Source organism: Plectrocnemia conspersa, unplaced genomic scaffold (assembly GCF_051122295.1).
Source record: "Plectrocnemia conspersa isolate PC_06_02 unplaced genomic scaffold, ASM5112229v1 ptg000001l, whole genome shotgun sequence".
NCBI classification, from domain to species: Eukaryota; Metazoa; Arthropoda; class Insecta; order Trichoptera; family Polycentropodidae; genus Plectrocnemia; species Plectrocnemia conspersa.
The window spans coordinates 29,898,531-29,916,736 of record NW_028277165.1 but is presented as its reverse complement, the minus strand read 5'-3'; the positions used below and the strand labels follow the sequence as shown (position 1 = coordinate 29,916,736).

General features: G+C 29.8%; 1 protein-coding gene across 4 annotated transcripts in view; it reads left to right on the top strand.

The window, feature by feature from the left end:
- Positions 1-18,206, top strand: part of KaiR1D (Kainate-type ionotropic glutamate receptor subunit 1D) — a 368,488-nt gene that overhangs the window by 114,815 nt on the left and 235,467 nt on the right. For all 4 annotated transcript variants that reach the window (XM_088201720.1, XM_088201693.1, XM_088201729.1 and 1 more), the window contains exon 3: positions 9,456-9,505. The gene's annotated coding sequence lies outside the window, so the exon portion shown is untranslated. The remainder of the gene's footprint in view (positions 1-9,455; positions 9,506-18,206) is intronic.

Sequence of the window (18,206 nt, the reverse complement as noted above, 5' to 3'; positions counted from 1 at the left end):
ATGAGTTTGTAATACAATTAAAGTAAATCTAGCCAGATAAAGCTACAAAAAAAATATATAGCCTTTAATTTATATCACTTTAATCCATAAATACAATTTTATACAATAAAGGTTTGTTTCAAATAATATTTTGATAAACCTTATATTTTTATTTTACATACTAATGCTCTTATTTATTAAAATCTGTTATGTAACTTATATAAAAACATATCCTTATCAGGAACATTTAATTTTATTAGGTAAATAAATAAACAATGAAATGTCTCGTTAGTAATAGGGATAACTACTATCAATTCAAGTAAAATACATATATGAGTCCAATTATTATTTTCTGATTAATTCCATGTTTGCTTTTTTCATTTACGATCTTTCACCATCTCTTCTAAAACTAATTGATTAAATTATCTGCGTGATAAAAAATATTTTGAGTTAAAATTAACTCTTTTATATTACGATGTTAAAAAATATATAATATGACATTATTGTCATGAGGCCTGGAATCACTGTTTTCCCAGGACTCGAATTTTTAAAATCCTATTTCTAGTATTAAATTTATGTACATCTTTATTTCTTATTTTGTACTCTGGTTACAAATTATTTTCTTACTTATATATAATTAATAAAACATTATTCTTTTTCTTTAAAATATTTAAATCTCTCATTGCTCTATTTTGTAACTTTTGCAACATTTATTTTTACACGTATTTTATTTTACCTATTTAAATATCTTTTAAGATACCAGATGTCTTTAAGAGTGAATTGAATAATTTTAATTAATAGAAAACTTAGTAATTTTTATTTATTTTTAAAATTGTGTTATACATATTATAAGAATTTCTAATTCTAAGAGACATTCCTTAAAATTTTTAGTATTGAATGGTATTTAAAACAATTTAAATCATGTTTTATTTTTGGTAATTATAAAGCTTACTAAATTGATTTTTTTTATAAAATATATTTTAATTACAAATATTTGGCATATTTTTAATAAATATGTTTAGGTTATTTATTAAGGATATTATCATCATTTTATAAATTATATTTCGACTTGAATAAATTTTTCATTAATTTATTTATTTATTTATTTATTAAAATTATAACCATCGTGACCTGACAGGCAAACCCAATGCGTCACGATAGTCAAAAGTACTAATACATCATAATATATACAAATATAAACAAGACAAAACAACAGACACAAATCACCTCAACAGGTGTGCATTGTCCCATACGAACTGAACCAAAACTACATATGTGCAAGAGAAAATGTCAATATTACTATGGACAGAATTGAGCAGATAAATAGCCTTGGCCAGAGAAGAGTTGGCAAGTGCTTCAGTTCTAGACTTAACAGGCAAGAATAGTGGACGCGACCGAGAACTATAACCACCTTCAGGAGCCCGCATTTGAAGCTGCTCGAGCACTGAAGGATTGTCTACGATGCCCTTGAGCAATTTCCAGAAGTGTTTAATTACATAAACACTTCTGCGAGTCGACAAAGAAACGTATCCCAGGGCTCCCAAAATAAAAGCACTGGGAAACAAGAACGGATAATACCCGTATTCCTTCAAGTATAAATATCGAAGAAATTTACGTTGTACTTTTTCCAGCTTCAATTCATTACATTGATTCATTACGCCTGGGATCCAAATGATGGAGCTAGTTTCTAGTATGCTGCAGACTAGAGTATCATAAAGAGTGCGCAATACTAAAGTATTCCTGAAGTAACGCGCATTTCTCAAGATAAAACCAAGCATTTTTAAGGATTTGCTATGAGTCTCTGCAATGTGCTGGCTAAATTTCCAACGTTCTTCGAAAGTCACTCCTAAATCCTTAGTTGAAGAAAACCTTTACAGAAAATATCCGCCTAGATGGTATGCATATTTTGCCGGCGTTAATGACCTTGAAAATGAAATTGTGTGACATTTCTTTACACTGAAAAGCAATTGGTTATAGCAAGCCCATTTCCATATAAAGTTGAGATCCTCCTGTAGGTCGAGGGAATCAGAAATCGAATGCATTTTCTTGTAAATTTTTAAATGATACTTTAGTATACGAACACCACATCTGTGACTATCCTAGAATTTGTCGCCATCGATTCTAAATAAGAATTCGTTATTGTGTGACATTAATATATACCGATCTAGGAAAATACATAAGGATTATCTAATTAATTTTTTTTAAATAATTAATTTTTAATTATTAAATTTTATATGAAAAAAAATATAATAACGATATCTGTTAAAAGAATAAACTATCAAAAATATAATTTATCTAAAATAAAATATTTAAAGGTGTCAGTAAGAGTCTGTTGAAATTCCCGATAAGCATTTGTGGTATTATAACTTGACCATGTGACCACGATGCAGCGCTCGACATACGTGTTAAGCATAGGACGCTTACGTGCATACTAAAATTGAACCGAGTTACTCGTTCTATCTCAGTTTGCGAAACACCATATCATTATCTCTCTCACTCTTGTCACTTAGCACGCGATAGAGCGAAAGGGGAAGTATGTCACTGCTCGCGCTCGAAAGAGCAGCTCTCGGAAAATAATGCTGACAATGTTCGGAAGTGCTCGAAGCTAGCCAAGTCGACTAAATAACCCCCCCTTTACCTTCCGTTCACGGTATCCTTACGAGAGATTTTAGAGTGGGCAGAATCGAACTCGACCGAAGTAACCCACTATATTCTTGGCCAACCTTAGCCAACTTCCAGAGAGTGTAGTGCAGGCATAAAACTTTGAATAATAAATGTTATTGAAAACAGTTTTAAATCATGTTTAATTTTTGGTAATTATAAAGCTTACTAAATTAATGTAAGACATCTAATATAATATATGGGTAAAAAAATAAAATAGTATTTTTTTATAAAATTTATTTTAATATTAACTTTAATTAAAAATCTCGTGCAGATTTTTATTAACTATGCTTATGTTATTTATTAGGGATATTATCTTTATTTCAAAAATGAATCTTTGACTTGAATAAATTTTTCATTAATAATACTTTTAGTCTATTTAATGTATATTACTTTTCATTTTTCTAATTAGTATCTGAAATCAGTAACCTTTAATGAGCAAATATATATTTGAATATAACCATTATATTGCAATATTTATATACTTTCATTGCTTATACAATAGTTCATAGTTATAGATAATTAAAATAATTTAGATTCCACGAAAAGCAATAAACCAGAATTTTATTATAAATACTTGCAAAAACAGCATTTTTTGCTATGAATTGAAAAGACATTCGATACGATGTTACATAATGTCTAAATAATAAATTTGTGTATAAATTATTTGAACACTATACGACCCTTTATCTTACTCAAACCATACTCTTTTACTTAGAAGGTCGTGGTTACATTATTTAATATAAACATTCCGGTTAGATTCGTTCATGGAGGCATTCTCGGTCGGATCTAATGTACCTTTGTCCTTATATACCTAAACGTTTTTTCATAATATTTTCGATGTATGAAAATTTACAAAAAAAACAACCAAGTTCCTTACAAGCAAAAAATACGAACACAGCCTTTATGGCTTCGCCATATTGTATCAATGCTTAAATAAAGCTGTACACAAGCATCGATACGGATTATAATTAAATTCTTAACAACCGAGCAATTTCAACACAGCAGAGGGTACGATAACGACTTCTTAAGGCCGAACTGAAATTATAATGGCAGGATTTCATTTATGTTCGGTCGTTAACTCAACCGAGGCGCTTATGCCATAATTAGTGCGTTTTATTGCGAGTTTTATCATTGCTCATTGCGCGCCATAACGGGAGTTTTACATTTAGGCAATAATCATGAGCGAAAAAGTGTTAATATGTCGACTATCTACAATGCGACAATACAATTTTATAATTACAAACAAAGTAATGGCATCTGAAGTGCCATTAGGATCTTTACAAGTACGTTTAAAATTCGCGGATTCGTCCCATCGCGACTTTGCATTTCCGCTGCCGAGGTCTCACCAAGATGCGCCAAGAATTGCTTTTAATCCTTTGATTGACAAAATCCGATGTATGTCTATCTGGTAGTCTCTTCGAGTATTTTCGAGTTTCTGCCCGAGTCTCATTGGCGACCAGCCTTATGTATTCAAGGCTGCAAAGCTTGCTTATCAATCGCAACTATTCAGCGATCATTGAACTCGCTTCTTAGAACAACGAAATACATATACGAAATACATTTCCGAGGTCGAATTGCACAACGGGAATGTTGTGGCATTGCGGTGCAATTTGTCTTCCCATTATATATTGTTTCCCATGACCGTTTCGTTACAAATAAACATTCATTCAATGCACGGTTATTTATAGCGAAAACCTTTTCTTCTAGTCATAACGACGGCCTTTTCATTTTTGGTTACATTAATTAACGCGAGTTTCATGTATAAGATACCCCCCCACAAACGAGAACCTTTGTTTTGGCCCCAATGCTTGTTATCAAGTACCCACCATATTTATAAGACCTTGCTCTTTTTAAATATTTAATTCATTGCAAGTCGAAACATCATTTGGTTATTTGTTTGCATCGAAATATTAGAAATCTCACAAAGATAAAGCAAATTAGTTTTCATAAATATGAAAAATATGAAACATATTTGCTTGATCCCATATTTTTTGTGCTAGATCGTTCTACTCCTTTAGTATAATTTTCTTAAAAATTATATTAGATATCTTGCAGTGCCAAAGTATGCAAAAATGTTGTTTATACATAAGTCGCAGAACTGATCTTAAAATAATATACTGTGGTGCTTTAACTTGTATATTTATTTGATATGTAGTAGCTAAAATGTGTTTTATAAAATTAAAATGATAACGGACTTTCATTAGCTTAATGCGTCATTTTAGACAATCGCAGACTTCTCAAGGATGTGCGTAAGAGTTGGGTTCAGCGCACGGGCTCCGCCCTTGAACAGTTTTTATAGGCTCATAGAAAAACACTTTTGAAAGAGCCACTAAATATATTTAGAAAATCTAAGTGTTATTAAACCATTTGGACGCGTTTTTTTTTTTTTTTGAAAAATGATAATTTGACCTTTATACTGCGTTTTAATATTCTGATTTTTAAATTTTTATTTATTTATAACGATATTTTATGTTTATTTACAAAAAAATGTTTTTTCTTGAAACGCATTTTTTACTGATTTTTGCTCAAAGAGATAAAAAAATCAATTGGGCGACTTTAATCAATTTCCGCGCTTAAAGGGTTAAGGCTCAATTGTGTCTTAATCGACACTAATCATCTATTTTTTTATCCACGCAGTAAGAGAAGTTTTGGATCAAATTTAAGAAATAAAATATAATATTGATATAAGTAAATATATACAATGTGTATTATGTAATTATAAATGATAAACATGTAATTGATTTTAGCTATTGATAGTTATTAAAAAAAATTAGACCTGTAATACATTTTACTAAAAAAATAATATTAGACGTTTAAAAAATAATGTAGTGTATATATTTAGACATATGCATATGTATGGCAAAATAATTAAGCCACCACAAGAACAGCCATAACATCACCTCAAATTATCCCATATTGCAATACTAGCAACTCGTTGTTCGACTCTCGTCGCATTGAGGTCGATTTATATTCATGTTTCGTCGTCGACAATTTGCAGATCAGTTGTTACGTCCAATTATCTTCAATTTAAACATAATTTCAGCTTTTCGTGGCAAGATCGGCTATATTGTACACACAATGCGTAAATGTACCAAATTTGGTATGCTTGTCGTTCACTTCAATTATAATCACTTATTGTGTAATCAACGTTGCCTGATCATTAAATGATAAACGTTATTTATCACGATTTAGCAATAAATAAATACATACGAAAAAAGCAATTTATATTACAAAGAGCGATGACTTTAAAGTGCTCAGAGAAAATTATACTTTTTTCGTGTCGATGGATTGTTTCAAAGGTTTCCTTCAAAGAACGAACGTGATTAATTAATATTGATTTTTATTTTTTAGTTCTATTATTTTTTTACGTATAATTTATTTCGCGTGGGAGTCAAGCCAATAAAGTATTAATGGTCTTAGTTCCGCTTTCTTTTTCGGGTATATTTGGACACCTAGTTAACGATTTCTATCTCGGGTAACTTTTTTTCTCACTTGAGCAATCAAAGTTGTCGTTGAACGAAGGTCGAATCACAATTCACTGGTAGAAAATCGATATTTGTGTATATATATAAAATAAAATAGCAGTGTAACTTATCTTATAAAATTATATTTATATACTTTTATGAGCATTGTAAGATTCTACATAATATTCTAGTGATAAATTATATACTATACTACTATTTAAATAAAAGTTTTAATTAGTATTACTTTGCAAGATAAATTAAAGGTTAACAAAAAGTTATAAAATCAAACTTATGATTAGTAGTATGACTGGTAGTGTACTAATCTGAAAGGCATGTTTCAAACTTACGTTGTTAAGTTAAGTACTTTACTGTTAAATATGTACCAGGATATGTTATTCATTCATGGTTAAGTTTATTTAACAAATTAATATAATAATATTAGGTTATTTTAGTAAATATTTTTATCTAAAAAAACGACATATATTGCTTAAAAACATCGGCAATAATAACGCAATATGTTTACTATGAATAATATAAGATATACAATATTATGATAAATTACTAAATAAAATATACATAAAGTATAAAACGGTTTAATTTTTTATATTTATATTTGATTATTGTGAAATCTATATTTTTAAAGGCATTTAATACTTTACTTATTACACAAAAAAACAAAAATATATTATTCTTAATTTGAGCACTGAGCAAATTTTTTTCGATATCACTTCAACAGTATTTTAAGATGCTTGTCTAATTTTTTTAGCTAAATTTTATTGTTTATGCTTCATATATGTATATACAAAAAATTGGCAATAACAGGGTATATTGTTGAAGTGCAGAGTATTTTTTATTTTGCAATTAATTTAATAAATAATACTTGAGATTATGTATATATATATTTATATAATTTAATATCTATACATTTCAAGTAGAATTAAAATAGGAACAATATATACTAAAATCAAGATGCTGTTTTTTGAATTTTAAAATCTACTTAAAAATGATAAAATTGCAAATAATGTCGCATTTTTTTATTAATGATTTTTATCTTAGAGATATTTTTCAGTTAATTTAAATTCACAAGAAATGTTAAATCAGATATTTTCAAATTCAAGTATAAATCTTTGTTTTGAATTCTTAACTAAACCACGTTACTGCAATAAGTTTATACAGTATCGCCTTAGCTAGTTTCCAGAGAATTCAGAAACTTGAAACTAATGGTGATTTAATCATTTTTCGATTCTCAATAAATTTATAATAGTGGTTATTTTTAATGTCGCTTTATTATTATACAATGAAGTAATACATTATGAAATGAAAATTTTCGATCTTTTTGATATCAGTGAATATATTAAACATTTAATGGTTAAGTGAAATTTTGGATATGCCTCATTTAAACTGTGAAAAAATTTATCCTTTTGTGAATCTAGTAAAGAGCGGTTCTTCGATAATAATAAATTCATTGTTAATTCCTCTAAAGAAGTTGAACCATATCTGTCACATCAGTGCTTTTATCCAAAGCTCTGAAATAAAACTTGAAAATATAATTTCTTCTACTTTATTAAATTTATCGTTATTGGACGAATTTTCTTTGTTTAGAAATAAAATTTTCTACCACATAACTTACCTATTTGTCGAAGAAAAAGTTTGTTGATGATAAATTTATTAAAAATCATAAAACGTCAGTTAACGTATTTAATTTCTTTGCTTGACATTTTTTCTGTCAAATACAAATGATTTTTTTGATCCAATTTTAATGAAATTTTAAATGATAAAATAAGGGTCTAGAACCTTTTATCGCCAGTAGAGTCATAGCTGGAAAATTAATTACTTTTATCGTCGCCTTGATTTTTTTTCAATTAATAATTCTGTGAACTATTCTCGCTTTATATTTTTATAGTTCGAGCAAATTTTATTTATTAAATTGCTTGGAAAAGTCTAAGCTGTAATTCCTTATGATAATACAATAATATTTAAATATACAATAACGAGAAAATAAATAAATAAATATTTTTTCTAAATATATAAATAAATTAACAACGGAGCAAGTGCTTAAAAATATATAAAAGAAAATATTTTTATGGTTTGAGAAAGAGGTGTGACCTTGTAGCCAGTGAGACGCAGGTGGAATCTAGTAAGAGTTTTATTAGATTATATTTACATATGTTGCGACAAATTAATTTGCCGAGAAATTTTCTCCGAGCGGTCGTAAAGAAGCAATAAATCATCAGCGAATTTACCATTTGATAAATTGTGATCGTTGAATTTTCCGAATACCACTTACCTAAATTATGAATGGTCATTTTTGCAAATAGTTTTTATTTAAGATTATTTCCAGACTATTATTATTTTTTGCATTGCAAAAAAATGCTTTATTTTTGCAACAAAAAAATAGTATTTTTAATAAAATATTTTTTTTTGTTTTTTTAATTTTACAACTTTTAAGAACTAATGTAAAAGTCATTCCACAAAATAATTAAAAGAATTGAAATCTCAATATTTATTTAATTTTTAACAATATTGATATGCGGGCCGCATGAGAATGTTGTGGTACTCATAGCGGGTTAGTTACCCCAGATCTAAAAGGGTTGTCTGAAATTCATATATTCGAGCAATCCACCGTTTGGATATTAAATTTAGACAATTGTTCAGAACCGTATACAAAAATATTATTTTAAACTTAAACCAGTATTTCGATCAGAATAACTTTTATATTTAAAGTCAAATATTAATATCATATTATATTCAATAAATTTTACCTTACAATATTTTTGAAAATATAGACACACATATTGAGAACTATATCAAACTACACAGCTTCCAAAGAGCATTTCCATGCAAATACCAAAGCAATACTCAAAAAATAGACGCGTCATATCCGAAGCGGGCCACACACGTTCGCACAACCGAAATCTCGGTCTCGAAATTCCGCAGCGTCTCTCACAAAATCTCATACACCCTACATACATACATACATACATACACTACACATTCATATTGTGGAATATTATTATTTTTTCAACCCACACTCACGTACATACCCAGTGTAAATGGAATATTTCCACAGTAACGGCTCGCCACGGTGACGACTGTTTTATTGCGTTTCTCTGGGACCTTCGAGAAGACCTTCTGCTGTATGATACGTTTTTACGCTTGAATAAAACATACAAAGCTTTTTACTCTATTTTTTCATCCCTCTGCTCTAGCAGAAGGTAAATATGAACTCGCGTCTCGAATTACTCCCGTGAATACCACTAAACTCAATTTCCCACTAGCAAATTCTAAAATGAATAATAATGGAATATGTTGTTGTTGAAAATATAATAATACGCTTTTTTGTTTCAGGATCAAAGGAGCAACTCCATGAATTTATAGTGTACCTGAGCTACTCATTGGTATGTATTTTTTAATTTAAATATGCATCTATTATATATCAGGTTGTCCTAATAACTCTTTGCGTTTTATTCCTTGAATTTATTTTTTATAAATTGGTGATAATTTCACTATACGGGATATTTTTTGTTTTGATATTTTTGACACAAAATCAAAAATAGCAGTAAAAATATAATAACCTTAAATAAGCTATATTTTTTAATTTTGTAGCATTAATGAAAAAACATAGAAACACTTCATGGAAAAAAATATTTATATATGTTTTACTGCAATATATATATTTTGGTTATACGGGTGCTTTTCAATAGTTTACTTAGGAGTCGGGTTTAGCCTTAATTTATGCAGTTTACAAAAGAAAAGCCTGATTAGGTAGGAGTCGTTGTTATTTGCTTATCGATGCCTTTAAGTCTAAGCCTTAGACCATAGAAATACTTGTTTGGTGAAATTATTTTTTTGCTCATTTTGTAGCATTAATGAAAAATCATAGAAACACGTATTTCTAAAATGCATTATGGAAAAAATCATTTATATATGTTTTACTGCAATATATTATATTTAAATTCAGAATTAATATTTATCTATTATAATAATAACAATGGTTTTCAAATATGCTATGAAAACATATACATTTGTATTTAACATATTTCTTAATAATGACTTTTTATACGTATACTTGAGTTAAAAGCAACATAAAAATGTGAATACAAAAAAAATTATAATTGAAATTTAAATTAATAAATATTATAGGGGATGATTTACTTAGCACATTGACAACACGTTGTTTACTCGCTTGAATAATCGCGTGCTAGAGCAACATTTCAATCTGCTCGCACCAACCTTACCGCGTGCTAAGGTATTACTCTCGCTCGCACCGACCTTACCGTGTGTTAAGCATCACATTTATAAATTGAATACTTACATTTAAGTTTATTTTAGTTTATCGAATATGCATTCATTCAATGATGATGAATATAAAGTTAGTGAATTTATACTTCCAACCATCTATGTATATTAAAATAATTTTAGCATTTTGTAAGTAGAATTATTTAAATATTAAAAATGAGAGTGTATATATTAACCACACTGATTTGATTTATATATAAAAGAAAGCTTGCAAAAAAAAATTAACTTATCCACTTAAACTTTTGTATGTATTATCAAAATCCAAAACTTGAAATTCAGAAAAGATGGTATAGTTATAGTTCAAATCCGTAGAGGCCTTGTGTGTAATTTAAAATTTCGGCTTTGGCGTTTGTGTGTTTTGGCCGAAAACCTGAACGGAAGCGACGGCGAGCTCCAAACTGGGGCCTATCTGGGGCCTTTGTTTGCGGACTGGGCTTCCGCCGTGGGATTTGCCCATTCCCGTGCCGCAGCCATTGTTGGCGAATGTTCTTCGTGCATTTTTTAAAAGGCCAAACAGCCTCGTTTCCGCCATTACGGTTATCGCGCGCACATTCGCTGCGAAGCGGCTTATACGCTGTGTATCGGAAGCGTATCGAGCGTGTGCGGCGGTCATTAGGATAATTGCAGCGGCCGAAAGCGTCCCCTCGTTCTGTGCAAATAATCTGTTTCAACGCTTTTGATTAACGATGTTGGTGTATATTAACGAAGATGAGGTGTTGTAAATAAACAAATTTCGAGATACAATTAACAGCATTTGATAATTAAGAAAATATTTTAATTAGTATAATTAAATTATGAATTAGTATAATTTTTTTTCAACTCAAACTCTTTATATGTTAATGCAAGTATATACTATATTAATTTATTTGAAAAAAAATACTTTTTAATTTATTTGGATCGCTGTTGAAGTTGCTTAGACGTGAATTAAAAAGCGGCTGCTTCTCTCTTCTCGTATGATGTTCTTCGTAGCTCTGCTTAATGCGAATTAAAACTCCAAAAACACTGCTATATGTTGTTTATTAAGTCTTTGTCTATTATTTAGTACAGTGATGCGTTGAATATTTTTATTTTCAACCACACTTTTGTTAATATTTTAGCGCCAATTTTTTTATGGAACTTGCGCTTTTTATTCTGTTTTGTTAAAAGTCTAATTAAAACAAATAATTTTATTAAACAATGGTTTCATTCATGTTTTTGATTCAAAATATTTTTTAATACTTTAATTATGTATACAAATTTGATGTGGTATGTGTTTGCATGGAACTCATGATTTCTAATATGTTTTAAAATTTGCAAATGGACACGTAACACATCGCCCGGCAGTCGCTAAGAGACGGAGAGAGTATGCCACCTGCGTTGCGTTGCTTGGCATTGGTTCTCCTTGATGTATCTGCTGCCATCGCAGCAATAAATATAATTTTATCTCGGTATTTTACTAATAAATAAAATCCTAATATATTTTGTCAAATGAATTTCATTCGATTTTGTAAAAACAGAAAAAGTTTCTTCAGTCCCCGAGGGACCATTGCGCTCCACTGATTACGTACAACTCGGGTAGGCATTATTTTATACTATATCACTGCATTATCTATAACCCAATTGAGCCCTTTTTATTATTTTTATGTTTTTTTTTTATAACAGCCGTACAAAAAAATATAATAAAATTGAAATCGATAATGTGAAATTTTAAGTCTTGTGAGAATCACTTTTTTTCACTTTCACGTCTACTTTGATTTAAGTTGCGTAAGATCTATCACAGTGTTTTTTATTACTAATACTTATCGGTGAGTGGCTATAACTAACTAACAATTGATCATATATTTCTGTTCCCGTCAAGGCAATATTAATAAACTTATTTATCTGTACCCTATATAGGTATAATTTATTGACGTCAACAACTACTCCACATTCATTAATTAGAGATTCCATCTCTCAGTCGCCTAGTATATAAAAAAATCATATTCCGTACACTCGCTCGCATAAATCCCCACACACACGTTTCGCATTTACAACGGCCGTGTAGGAGCTCAGTCGAGAGAGCATGTGCTGGCCCAAAGATTGATGTGCCGAGATAAATCAAATTTCACACACACACAAACACGTATAGTACTGCTTCTCTGGCGTAAAACTTTTGTGTCTTGAAAGACTCAAAGACGGGAGAAATTTACGGGTTTATAAAGTTTTTGATCCGTGGGTATCAATTCCCAGCGCGCCATATCATCCCCCATCCCCGATTGATATACCCCCGGAAAGCCTTATGAGTAATGTAATAATTTTCCGGAGAGTCTGCGGGTGTTCTCTGCCCCCGGCTTTTCTTCAAGAAACTTCTTAGACCTCGGACCGTTTTCGGGGGTTTCTTAATTAAATTTGAAACTATAAATTAGTGGAGAAAACCCAGCTAACGCGTCTGATTTACAACTTAATTTTCACTATGTATATACATAGGTGTTTTTATATAATTAGATGTGTATGTTTGGGTCAGCTGAAACGTGAGAATTAAATTAAACTAATTTAGGATGTATGTTTTGAGTATATATAGTGTATATAATTACGATTGTGTTATGAGATATATTATTAAAAATAAAAAAAGGATATTTGAGAAAACTTTTAGGAATTTAATATATATTGCTATTCAGAGTTATATTTTCATACAAAATTGCATGCTTTGTTATAATCTATGCGATCATTATTTTCCGTTCTTTAAATATTAACCTCTGGTGTATAATAGAGAACAAATATTGGACCCTTACATTTTTAATATCACCGACGTTCTAAAGCTTTTTGGTAAATATATAAATATTATATCTATAAAAAAAAATCTGATTCAATAGTATTTCATAAAATAGTACTAAGAATTTTCGTGAAAATGTCTATTTAGTAATATCGATAAAAAATATGATCAGATTTTATATTTGATTTTTTTAACCAGATGTATTAAGAATTTTAATGTTAGTTTTATGTTAAATATGTATGTTGATTTTATATTGTTTATTAGGTCTGAAGCAAACCTAATAATTTATTTTTATTATGATCGATCCATTAGGAGACATTTGGGCATAACTAATATTGTTACATATATTCATTATTATTAAAAAAATAATGTTCTACTACTGCACCTTATATATGTATATACATAGTACACATGTTTGTAAGAAAGTTACCTAAGGGCGTATTTGCATGTGTGAAAAAACATATCTTCTCCCTTCTAACGTTCCTGTATGGATTCGGATATATTAAGGTCCCGAGACCTGCGATTGGTTGCCGAAAGAAAAATAAACTAGACGTGAACCCTGACGAGGTTTTTAGATAACGTCCGTGTATTTTTAGATAAATCCCATTCCAGTAAAAAACCTCTTTCTATATATACATATATATATCCACATATATTCAGAGTATTTCTGCGATCGTGTTGTTCAAATATGCGAAAAATAACACGGTATCTAAATTCGATACGGAATGCAAGCAATAAAGAGCCGTAAACGCAGGAGCGTATACTAATAAATACAAAGTCAATGATCTGTAAAAATTTTGGTGAGCGAATGCTATAATTGGTATTTTATCTATGTTGGAAAATGTAGTAAGTGATAATAAAACAGAAAAATAAAGGTTTTGGGTACAAAATTTATTATGTGAGAGTTTTGTGTATAACACAAATTTTGTATGTATAAATGTTAATATACAATATATAATTCGGTAATATACAATTTATACAAAGCACATCTAAACCGAATTTTGACCAATAGAAGAGCGCAAAAAACAATTATCACTTCTCAGAAGTCAAAAATTCACGTCAAAAGCAATAAAATCGTGTCGGCGCCGTCGCAGTGGGAACGCTCGTTACCGAGCGTTCCCACTGCGACGGCGTCGACACGATTTTATTGCTTTTGACGTGAATTTTTGACTTCTGAGAAGTGATAATTGTTTTTTGCGCTCTCCTATTGAGCAAAATTCGATTTTAATTAACTTTAATCAATCCTTATTTATTAGAGGTAATAAGTCCATTTCATTTTTAGATGCACTTAATTCTAAAAATAATACATTATTTTTAATTTAAAATGATATGTATTGTCGGGTGATTATTTGCGAGCTATAAAATGCTTATTACGATCAATTGACGTGGCGGTAAACTGTTAGTGATTAATTGCTGGCGGTGTATTGCAGGCGAACTTCATCCAATCCTTTCTCATTAGGAGTTAGAAGTTAAAAATTCATGAATAACCCGACAATTTCTAGTTTGAATCAGGGACGTTATTTATGATTTTTTAAGGGACAGGGCGTCAAAAGTTACCAGTCAGTGATCGTTTTTTATTAAATTTTTCATTTAATTTCATCAAGTCATTTTTATTTCATTTATTGACATTATATTTTTTATCCGAATTCAAAGGAGAGGCAAATGACGTTCCTGATTTTGGATCCTATTAATAATGTGGTGAAAATTTTACACTATGAATAATAACTTAAAAACATTTTATTCAATGTTGAAAGAGTTATTTTAAAAATGATGCTAGATAGCAAAAAATGTTGAGTTGCACTTTGAAGATATTGATGTTCAGTTGAGTTGTTTAGACTAGCAAAAGCGAAAGAAAAATAATTCGTTGATTTCGCGAATACATTCTCGGAAAGACATCATGAAAAAATGTCTGTACTTATACTTCTGCTTATTTTCCCCCGAGAGATAAGTTAGCTTAGTTTGTATTTTGGACTTGACCTAATAAAAGAACTTTTATCAGGTTAGATTTGGGTTTGTACTGCAAGTGGGCGTTTCGCAACTGTCAAATTGAGTTTCATTGACATTTTAGAGCAGCTTATTAGCGCCCATCAGTTAAATTGTATTTTTGCTAGTAAACATTTATATCTACTAGTGAAAATGTATATAATGTAATATTTTATTCCAGACCAGATTTTATTCCAGACTACATTCTGAAAGGATGCAAGTCTGGTATTTTACAGCCTCTAAAATTTATATTTAATTTAATTTTGAGATCCTCTTGTTTTCCAAAATTGTAGAAATGTTCAAAAGTCACTCCGATTCATAAAAAGGGTCCCAAATCTCAGATTAACAATTACAGGCCAATAGCTTTGATCTAATCACCTGCAAAATTATTTGAAATTGTTTTGCATAAATACATTTTTAATCATTGCAGGTGTATGCTTCTCGACCAACAACATGGTTTCCGTAAATCTCGATCCACTATCACTAATCTAATGGTTTTGTCTAACTATGTTTCAAAATCATTGGACTCTGGTGTATTTTGAAAAAGCATTTGATAAAGTTAACCATGCTTTACTTGTAAAAAAGTTATCTAATTTCGGGTTTTCTGAAGATCTCATAAATCTATTCTCAAATTACTTGACCAATAGATATCAATTCGTCAAGTATAATAACTCTTTTTCAGAACGATATACGACCCCTACTGGAGTACCTCAAGGATCCAATTTGGGTCCATTGTTGTTTTTATTGTTCATTAATGACATAGAAACAGCAATAGAGCATTCAGATTTTTTATTATATGCAGATGACTTGAAAATTTACAAGAAAATGCATTAGATTTCTGATTCCCTCGACCTACAGGAGGATCTCAACTCTATATGGAAATGGGCTTGCTATAATCAATTGCTTTTCAGTGTAAAGAAATGTCACACAATTTCATTTTCAAGGTCATTAACGCCGGCAAAATATTCATAATATCTAGGCGGATATTTTCTGGAAAGGTTTTCTTCAACTAAGGATTTAGGAGTGACTTTCGAAGAACGTTGGAAATTTAGCCAGCACATTGCAGAGACTCATAGCAAATCCATAAAAATGCTCGGTTTTATCTTGAGAAATGCGCGTTACTTCAGGAATACTTTAGTATTGCGCACTCTTTATGATACTCTAGTCCGCAGCATACTAGAAACTAGCTCCATCATTTGGATCCCAGGCGTAATGAATCAATGTAATGAATTGAAGCTGGAAAAAGTACAACGTAAATTTCTTCGATATTTATACTTGAAGGAATACGGGTATTATCCGTTCTTGTTTCCCAGTGCTTTTATTTTGGGAGCCCTGAGATACGTTTCTTTGTCGATTCGCAGAAGTGTTTATGTAATTAAACACTTCTGGAAATTGCTCAAGGGCATCGTAGACAATCCTTCAGTGCTCGAGCAGCTTCAAATGTGGGCTCCTAAAGGTGGTTATAGTTCTCGGTCGCGTCCACTATTCTTGCCTGTTAAGTCTAGAACTGAAGCACTTGCCAACTCTTCTCTGGCCAAGGCTATTTATCTGCTCAAATCTGTCTATAGTAATATTGACATTTTCTCTTGCACATATGGAGTTTTGGTCCAGATCGTATGGGACAATGCACACCTGTTGAGGTGATTTGTGTCTGTTGTTTTATCTTGTTTTTTATGTTTTTGCTTATATGCTTTGAGTGTGTGTGTGATTGTACGTATATGAGGTTGTATGTATGCATATTATGTATTTGTATGTATTGTGATGTATTTATACTTTTGACTATCGTGACGCATTGGGTTTGCCTGTCAGGTCGCGATGGTTATGCTTTTAGTAAATAAATAAATAAATATCAAATGTAAATAAATATTGATAAGTTGGTAAATATATATATATTACTTCATATAGATTATTTATATTTTCACTGGTAAAAATATATTTACTGGTGAAAATGTATTCCGATATGATTTTACTAAAATGATATTTCTTAAAAATATTTTCGGGATAGATTCAAGACTGTTTTTTCCAAATTTTATTTTTTGGAATAACAACATGAAATTTATTGTATTATTTATTAATTTTGCTGCATTGAATCCGACTGTCAAATTACCGATAATTAAACTATAAAAACATTAAATTTGTATAATTCAGATGGAGCTGTTGCTGATTTTTCGTTATTTCTTTGCTACTTCTTTAGGTAATCGATCTTAAAATTCAGATTGAATACCTAAACTTATTGCTTCTAATTTTTTTTTTTTTTGTTGAATATTTCCACTCATGCCTGATATTTTTTAAGCTATCCACAATAATTTGTAAAAAAATGAACACAAACGGAACCGCGTCAAAAAACTATAATCTGTCCCTTTGAATAATAATGTTTATTGTTAAAGTACTACCTAGAAAGTGGATGCTTTTGAAGGCAATGTTCCGCTCCTTTTATTTATTGTATGTATGAAAGGGCAGAATGTACTTATACCTTAAATATTTTAATACATACATCTCAAAAAACTGTAGTCTAGTTCAGATTCATTATTTGAGGTCGATTTTTAATCTTTTTTATAAATATATTCTTGCTATGAGTCGGGCCTCTCAAGGATCTCTCAAGTATATATGATTAATAATATCCAATATAAATATTTATATATATATGAAAATATATATAAATGTTCTTATCATTATAGAAATTTTTTTTTTTTAATTTTGTGCACAGTCATTGTACATATATGCAATCCTTTGAATACATCTACGAATTTTAAATAAGCATATGCTTGTTAAAAAGGTTTACTTTATATGCATTTCAAATCATCAACTACTTATTGACTGAAATTAGGTGCTGTAAGTCAGTGATTTATTTGATTAATTTCAAGCTAATATTACAACTTACAGTAAATTAATGTTACCTTGCAGGAACTAGCTCGATTTTATATAAATTATTCACTAGAAAGATTGAGAAATTTCAAACTATGATGCTCGATTAGAAATTTATTTATATTAAAATTACTAATTATTTTTTTAAAATAAAACACTATAATCCATAATAATATTTAACCTAGGTCTTTTATACCGGGAGCCATTTGTCACGAATATCT